Raw genomic sequence first — 9,077 nt, forward strand, 5'->3', positions numbered from 1 at the left:
TCTACTTAAGGCCCGGAACCTGTCCCTAATGCAGACACTGTTGCCGGCAGTAACTACAGTCCTGACAGTATCCTGAGCTAATATACTGACCTATTTCGAACCAAGTTCCTGACACTATCTCTAAGTCAGCCCTTATTTTGGCTCTAAATAATGCTCTGATGCTGTCCCTACCACAGGTCCTGAAGCTATCCCTAAGTGAGGCCTTGACAGTCCGCCTAACTCAGGCTCTGATCATGTCTTTAACTAAGACCGTAATGCTGATCCTACAGAGGCCCTGATTCTGCTCCTGAGTCATGCCCTGACAGTATCCCCAGCTAAGGGCCTGATGCTAGGCCTCACTCGGGCCCTGTCGCTCTCCCTACGTCAGGCTCTGACGCTGTCCCTACCTGAAGCCCTGACACTGGTTCTAAGCAAGGCCTCGATACTCTCCGTAAGTAAGGTGTTGACAGTATACCTGGGTCATTTCCTGATAGTATACCTATATCATAATTTAACCCTTTCTTTAGCTAATGTCGAGCCTCTTATGGCAGCTAAAGCCCTGATGCTGTGCTTACCTTATGCCCTGAATTTAGCCCGAAGTCTGTGACACTGTCCCTAACTAAGGCCTAGATGCTGGTCCAACATCATGGCGTGATACTGTCCCTAACAAAGTCCCTAGCACTATGCCTGACTCATGCCCAGACAGTGTACCTAACAGAAGGCCCTGATGCAAGTCCTAACCAAGACCCTGACACTGTCCCTAACAAAGGCTCTGATGATAGTCCTAATCAAGGCCGTGACACTCTCCCTACGTAGGCCCTGAGACTACGGCTAACTCAGGCTCTGACACGATAACTAACGAAGGCTCTGATGCTCGTCCTACCTAAGGCCCTGACACTGTCCTAACTTATGCCCTGACACTATACCTAACACAGACCCTGACACTGTTCCTAAGAGAGGCACTGATTTCACTCCTAACTCAGGCCCTGACACTGTCCCTAACTAAGGCCCTGACACTACTCCTAGCTCAGGCTCTGACAGGAGACCTAATGAAGGCTCTGATGCTAATCCTAACTAAGTCTCGTACACTAATCCTAACTAAGGCCTTGATAGTATTCCTAACTAAGGCCCTAGCCCTAGCCCCAGCCCTAACACCAGCCGTAGACCCAGCCCCATCCACTGATCCTACAGAGGCTCTCATGCTCCTCCTAGGCCTTGCCTTGACACTGTCCTTAACTAAGGCCTTGACACTAATACTAACTCAGGTCATGATAGTGTCCCTAACTAAGGCCCTGACAGTGTCCCTAACTAAGGGCGTGACTCTCCTCGTAACTCTGGCTCTGCCATTATACAGAAAAAAGGCTGTGATGCTCATCCTAACCAAGGCCCTGACACTGTTCCTCACTAAGGCCCTGACAGGACTTCTACCTCAGTCCCTGACATTATACCTAACGAAGCCTCTGATGCTAACCCTAACTAAGGCCCTGACAGTGACCCTAACTAAGGCCCTGACAGTGACCCTAACTAAGGCCTTGACACTATTCCTAACTAAGGCCCTAGCCCTAGCCCCAGCCCCATCCCCAGTCCCAGCTCCTGCCCCAGCTCCTACAGAGGCCTTTATGCTCCTCCTAGTCCTTGCCCTGACACTGTCCTTAACTAAGGCCTTGACACTACTACTAACTCAGGCCCTGATACTGTCCCTAACTAAGTCCCTGACAGTGTACCTGACTAATTGCCTGACTCTCCTCCTAACTCTGGCCCTGCCATTATACATAACAAAGGCTCCAACGCTCGTCCTTACCAAGGACCTGACACTGTCCCTCACTAAGGCCCTTACACTAGTTCTTACTCAAGCTCTGACATTATAGCTAACAAAGGCTGTGATGCTAACCCTAACTAAGGCCCTGACAGTGACCCTAACTAAGGCCTTGACACTATTCCTAACTAAGGCCCTAGCCCTAGCCCTAGCCCCAGCCACAGCCCTAGTCCTTGATCCTACAGAGGCCCTTTTGTTCCTCATAGGCCTTGCCTTGTCTCTGTCCTTCACTAAGGCCTTGACACCACTACTAACTCACGCCGTGATACTGTCCCTAACTAAGGCCCTGACAGTGTCCCTAACTAAGGGTCTTTCTCTCCTCCTAGCTCTGGCCCTGCCATTATACATAACAAAGGCTCTGATGCTCCTCCTAACCAAGGCCCTGACACTGTCCCTTACTAAGGCCGTGATACTACTTCTAACTCAGGTCCTCAGATTATACCTAACGAAGTCTCTGATGCTAACCCTAAGTAAGGCCCTGACAGTGACCCTAACTAAGGCCTTGACGCTATTCCTAAGTAAGGCTCTAGCCCTAGCCCCAGTCCCTGCCCCAGCCCAAGCCCCAGCTCTGGCCCCAGCTCCTATGGAGGCCCTTATGCTCCTCCTAGGCCTTGCCCTGACACTGTCCTTAACTAAGGCCTTTACTCCACTACTAACTCAGGACGTGATACTGTCCCTAACTAAGGCCCTGACAGTGTCCCTATCTAAGGGCCTGACTGACCTCCTAACTGTGGTCCTGTCATTATACGTAACAAATGCTCTGATGCTAGTCCTAACCAAGGCCCTGAGACTGTCCCTAACTAAGGCGCTGACACTGCTCGTAACTGAGGCCCTGACATTACACCCAACGAAGTCTCTGATGCTAACCCTAACTAAGGCCGTGACGGTGACCCTGACTTAGGCCTTGACACTATTCCTAACTAAGGCCCTGAAGCTATACTTAACTCAGGCCCTGACACTGTCCCTAAATAAGGCCCTGATGCTACACCTACAATAGGCCCTGACACTGTTCCTAACAGGCACTGATGCTAGTCCTAACTCAGGCCCTGACAGTGTCCGTAACAAAGGCCCTGCTGCTGTCAATATCTAAAGTTCTGACAGTATCCTTAGCATATATCCTGTCCTATCTCTTACTAAGGTCCTGAAACTGTCCCTAAGTGAGCATTGACGCTGTCCCTAAGTGACACCCTGAGCCTGTCCCTAAGTGAGGCCTTGAGAATGTCTTTAACCAAGACCCTGATGCTGATCCTATAGAGGCCCTCATGCTCCTCCTAGGCCTTGCCCTGACATTGTCCCTCCTGAAGGCTGTGACGCTTGTCCTAAAGAAGGCCCAGGTGCTCTCAGTAACTAAGACCTTCAAACTGTCCCTCGCTACATTCCTGACTTTATCCCTAGCCCGTAACCTGACTCAGTCCGTAGTTAATGTCCTGCCTCTTACCCTACCTGAAGCCCTAATGCTCTCCCCAAGTAAGTCCCTGACTAGTCATCCGTAAGGCCCTGACACTGTTTGTAAGTAAGGCCCGGAAGCTGTCTCTAATGCAGGCTCTGCTGCCGGCAATAACTGAAGTCCTGACACTATCCTGAGCTAATATATTGACCCATCTCTAACCAAGGTCTTGACACTAGGCCTAAGTCAGCCCTGATGCTGGCCCTAAATAAAGCCATGAGGCTGTCCCTAACACAGGCCCTGAAGCTATCCGTAACTGAGGCCTTGACACTCCACCTAACTGAGGTCCTGATCATGTCTTTAACTAAGACCGTAATGCTGATCCTACAGAGGCCCTGATGCTGCTCCTGAGTCATGCCCTGACAGTGTCCCCAGCTAAGGACCTGATGCTAGGCCTCACTCGGGCCTTGTCGCTCTCCCTACATCAGGCTGTGACTCTGTCCCTACCTGAAGCCCTGACACTGCTTCTAAACAAGGCCCCGATATTCTCAGTAACTAAGGTGTTGACACTATACCTGGGTCATTTCCTGACAGTATACCTAGAACATAATTTAACCCTGTCTTTAGGTAAAATCAGGCCTCTTATGGCAAGTAAAGCACTGATGCTGTGCCTAACACAGGCCCTGAATTTAGCCCCAAGGCCTTGACACTGTGCCAAACTAAGGCCTTGATGCTCTAACTAAGTCAGCTCCTGATACTGTCCTTAACTAAGGCCCTAATACTATTCCTAACTCAAGTCCTGATAGTTTACCTAAGAGAAGCCTCTGATACTAGTCCTAACCAAGGTCCTGACAGTGTGCGCAACAAAGGCTCTGTTGCTCGTAACCAATGCCCGGACACTGTCCTTAAGTAGAGCCTGAGACTACGGCTAACTCAGGCCGCGACATGATACCGAACAGAGGTTCTGATGCTGGTCCTAATTCAGGCCCTCACACTATTCCTAAGAAAGGCTCTGGTGCTACTCCTAACTAAGGCCCTGAGACTACTCCTAACTCATGCCCTGACACTCTCCCTAAATAACGCCCTGACATTACTCCTAGCTCTACCCGTGAATGTGTCCCCAACTAAGGCCCTTGTTGTACTCCTAATGTAGGCCCTGCCATGATACCTAACAAAGGCTCTGATGCTAGTCCTAACTAAGGTCCTGACACTGTCCATAACTAAGGCCCTGACACTACTTCTAACTCAGGCTCAGACACGATACCTAACAAAGGCTCTGATGCTAATCCTAACTAAGGCCCTGACACTGACCCTAGCTCAGTCCCTGACACTGTCCCTAACTCAGGCCCTGACACTGTCCCTAACAAAGGCCCTGCTGCCATCAATATCTAAAGTTTTGACACTATCCTGAGCATATATCCTGTTACATCTCTTACTAAGGTCCTGAAACTGTCCCTACGTGAGCCTTGACACTGTCCCTAAGTGAGGCCCTGAGCTTGTCCTTAAGTGAGGCCCTGAGAATGTCTTTAACCAAGACCCTGATGCTGATCCTACAGAGGCCCTTATGCTCCTCGTAGGCCTTGACCTGGCACTGTCCCTACCGAAGACCGTGACGCTGGTTGTAAACAAGGCCCAGGTTCTGTCAGTAACTAAGGCCTTCAAACTGTCCCTCGGTCCTTTCCTGACCTTGTCCCTAGCCCGTAACCTGACTCAGTCCATAGTTAATATCCTGCCTCTCATCCTACGTAAAGTCCTAATGCTGTCCCTAACTAAGGCCCTGAATAGTCCTGTTAAGGCCCTGACACTGTAAGTAAGGCCTGGAAGCTGTCCCTAATGTAGGCCCTGCTGACAGTAATAACTAAAGGCCTGACACTATACTGAGCTAATTTACTGACCCATGTCTAACCAAGGTACTGACACTATTCCTAAGTCAGCCCTGACGCTGTCCCCAAATAAAGCCGTGAGGTTGTTGCTAACATAGGCTCTGAAGCTATCCATAACTGAGGCCCTGACGCTCTCCCTAACTCAGGCTCTGATCATGTCTTAAGATCGTAATGCTGATTCTACAGAGGCCCTGATGCTGCTCCTGAGTCATGCCCTGACAGTGTCCCTAGCTAAGGGCCTCACGCTAGGCCTCAGTCATGCTCTGACCGTCTCTCTGTCAGGCTCTGACGCTGTCCCTACCTGAAGCCCTGACACTCGTTCTGAACAAGTCTCTGATACTCTCAGTAACTAAAGTTTGACACTATCCCTAGGTTATTTCCTGATACTATACCTAGACCTTAACCTAACCGTTTCTTTAGCTAAAGTTGAGCTTCTTATGCCAACTAAAGCCCTGATGCTGTGCCTGAGGCCCTGACTTTAGTCCCAAGGCCGTGACACTGTCCCTAACTAAGGCCTAGATGCTCATCCTAAGTCAGGGCCTCATACTGTCCCTACCTAGGGCCCTGACACTATTCCTAACTGAGGCCCTGACACAATCCGTAACAACGTCCTTGACACTACTGCTAACTCAGGCCCTGACAGTGTCCCTAAATAACGCCCTGATACTACTCCTAACTCAGGCCATGACATTGTTCCTAACTAAGGCTCTGATACTACTCTTAACTCAGGCCCTGACATGATACCTAACAAAGACTCTGATGATAGTCCTAACCAAGGCCCTGACACACACTGTCCCTATCTAAGGCCTTGACATTGCTCCTAACTCAGGCCCTCACACGATTACTAACAAAGGCTCTGTTGCTAGTCCTAACTAAGGACCTGACACTGTCCCCAACTAAGGCCCTGACACTACTTCTAACTCAGGCCTTGACATGATACCTAACAAAGGCTGTGATGCTAGTCCGAGCTAAGGCCCAACACTGTCCCTAACTAAAGCCTTGACACTACTCCTAAGTCAAGGGCTTTAGTTAGGTCCTGTTTCAGTGCCTTAGTTAGGAATAGCGTCAGAACCTTTGTTAGGTATTGTGTCAGGGCCTAAGTTAGGAGTACTGTCAGGGCCTTAGTTAGGTACAGTGTCAGGGGCTGAGTTAGGAGTACGGTGAAGGCCTTGGTGAGGACAGTGTCAGGGCCTTAGTTAGGACTATTCAGGTCCTTAGGGACAGAGTTAGGGCTTCAGGTAGGCTAATTATTACTTAATAAGTAAGCCTTGTTAGGTATCGGGTCAGGGCCTAAGTTAGGAGTACTGTCAGGGTCTTAGTTAGGAACAGTGTGAGGGCCTTGGTTAGGAGTAGCATCTGAGCCTTTGTTAGGGACAGTGTCAGGGTCTTAGTTAGGACTAACGTCAGGACCTTCTGTTAGGTACACTGTCAGGTCCTGAGTTAGGATTAGTGTTAGGGCCTTTGTTAGGGACAGTATTAGGTCCTGACGTTCGACCAGCATCTAGGCCTTAGTTAGGGACAGTGTCAAGGCCTTGGGACTAAGTCAGGGCCTGAGTTACGCACAGCATCAGGCCTTTAGTTGGCATAAGAGGCTCGACTTTAGCTAAAGACAGGGTTACGTTAAGGTATAGGTAAAGTGTCAGGAAATGACCTGGGGATAGTGTGAATACCACAGTTACTGAGAGTATCAGGTCCTTGTTTAGAATCAGTGTCAGGGGTTCAGGTAGGGATCGCCTGGGAGCCTGTCTTAGGGAGAGTGACAGGGCCTGAGGGAGGCCTAGCATCAGGCCCTTAGCTAGGGACACTCTCAGGGCATGACTTAGGAGCAGCAATGGGGCCTTTGTAGGATGAGCAGTAGGGTCTTAGTTAAAGACATGATCAGGGCCTGAGTTAGGAGTATGTTCAGGGCCTTAGGTAGGGAGAGTGTCAGTGCCTTAGTTAAGACTAGCATCAGAGCCTTTGTTAGGTATCGTCTCAGGGCCTGAGTTATGAGTAGTGTCAGGGCCTTAGTTAGGGACAGTGTCAGGACCTGAGATAGGAGTAGTGTGAAGGCTTTAGTTAGGGCCAGTGTCAGGGCCTGATTTAGCAGTAGTCAGGGCCTTAGTTGGGGACAGCATTAGGACTTCAGGTAGGATAAGAGGCAGGACATTAGCTACGGACTGAGTCAGGTTACAGGCTAGGCATGACGTCAGGAAATGAGTGAGGGATAGTTTGAAGGCCTTAGTTATTCATCATCAGGACCTTTTTTAGGACCTGCGTCAGGGCCTTATCTAGGGACAGTGTCCACGCAAGGCTTAGGAGTAGCACCAGTACTTCTGTAAGATCAGCATCAGGGTCTTTGTTAAAGACATTGTCAGGACCTCTGTTAGGGACAGCCTCAGGGCCTCTCTTAGGGACAGTATCAAGGCCTCACTTAGGGACAGTTTCAGGAACTCAGTAAGAGATTGGGCAGGATATAAGCTTAGGATAGTGTCAGGACTTGCGATATTGACAGCAGCAGGGCCTTTATTAGGGACAGTGTCAGGGCCTGTTTTAGGTGTAATATCAGGGCCTTATTTAGGGACAGTGTCAGGGCCTGAGTTAGGAATAGTGTCAAGGCCTTAGGGTTACCGTCAGTGCCTTCGTTAGGTACCGTGTCAGGGCCTGAGTTAGTAGTAGTGTCAGGGCCTCAGTTAGGGACAGTGTCAGGGCCTGAGTCATTAGTAGTGTCAAGGCCTTCGTTAAGGACAGTGTCAGGGCCTGAGTTAGGTGTAGCATCAGGGCCTTAGTTAGGAGTAGTGTGAAGGGCTTGGTTAGGGTCAGTGTCAGGGCCTTAGTTAGGATTAGCATCAGAGCCTTCGTTAGTTACCGTGTCAGCGCCTTTGTTTCGTACAGTGACCGGACCTTGGTTAGAACTAGCGTCAGAGCCTTTGTTAGTTATAATGTCAGGGCAGAGTTAGGAGTAGTGTCAGGGCCTTAGTAAGGGACGCTGTCATGGCCTGAGGTAGGTGTAGTGTCAGGGCCTTAGGTAGAGACAGTATCAGGGCCTGAGTTAGTGGTAGTGTCCAGGCCTTACTTAAGGACAGTGTCAGAGCCTTAGGTACGATTAGCATCAGAGCCTTTGTTAGGTATCGTGTTAGGGCCTGAATTAGGAGTCGCACAAGGCCCTTCATTGGGGACAGTGTTAGGGCCTGAGTTAGGAGTGGCATCAGTGCCTTTGTTAGGAACAGTGTCAGGGCTTTAGTTAGGACTAGCATCAGAGCCTTTGTTAGGAATCGTTTGAGGGCCTGAGTTAGGAGTAGTGTCAGGGCCTTAGTTAGGGACAGTGTCAGTGCCTTAGTTAGGAACAGCATCAGAGCCTTTTTTAGGTATTGTGTCATGGCCTGAGTTATTAGTAATCTCAGGCCTTACTTAGGGACAGTGTCATTGCCTTGGTTAGGACTAGGATCAGAGCCTTTGTTAGGGACAGTGTCAGGGTCTTAATTAGGACTGGGGTCAGGGCCTTCTGTTAGGTAGTGTCAGGGACTGAGTTAGCCATAGTGCTAGGTCTTTAGATAGGGACAGTATCAGGTCCTGACTTTGTACCAGCATCTAGGCCTTAGTTTGGGACAGTGTCAGGGCCTTGGTTAGGAGTAGCATCAGAGCCTTCTGTTAGGTACAGTGTCAGGGCCTGAGTTAGGAATAGTGTTAGGGCCTTTGTTAGGGACAGTATCAGGCCCTGACGTTGGACCAGCATCTAGGCCTTAGTTAGGGACAGTGTCATGGCCTTGGGGCTAAATTCACGGCCTGATTTAGGCACAGCATCAGGGCTTTAGTCGGCATAAGAGGCTTGACTTTAGCTAAAGATAGAGTTAGGTTAATATCTAGGTATAGTGTCAGGAAATGACCTGGAGATAGTGTCAATACCATAGTTACTGAGAGTACCAGGGGCCTTGTTTAGAACCAGTGTCAGGGCTTCAGGTAGGGACAGCGTCAGAGCCTGATGTAAGGAGAGCGACGGCCTGAGTGAAGCCTAGCATCAGGCCCTTAGCTA

This window comes from Mesoplodon densirostris, chromosome 4 (assembly GCF_025265405.1).
Source record: "Mesoplodon densirostris isolate mMesDen1 chromosome 4, mMesDen1 primary haplotype, whole genome shotgun sequence".
In the NCBI taxonomy this organism is placed as follows: Eukaryota; Metazoa; Chordata; class Mammalia; order Artiodactyla; family Ziphiidae; genus Mesoplodon; species Mesoplodon densirostris.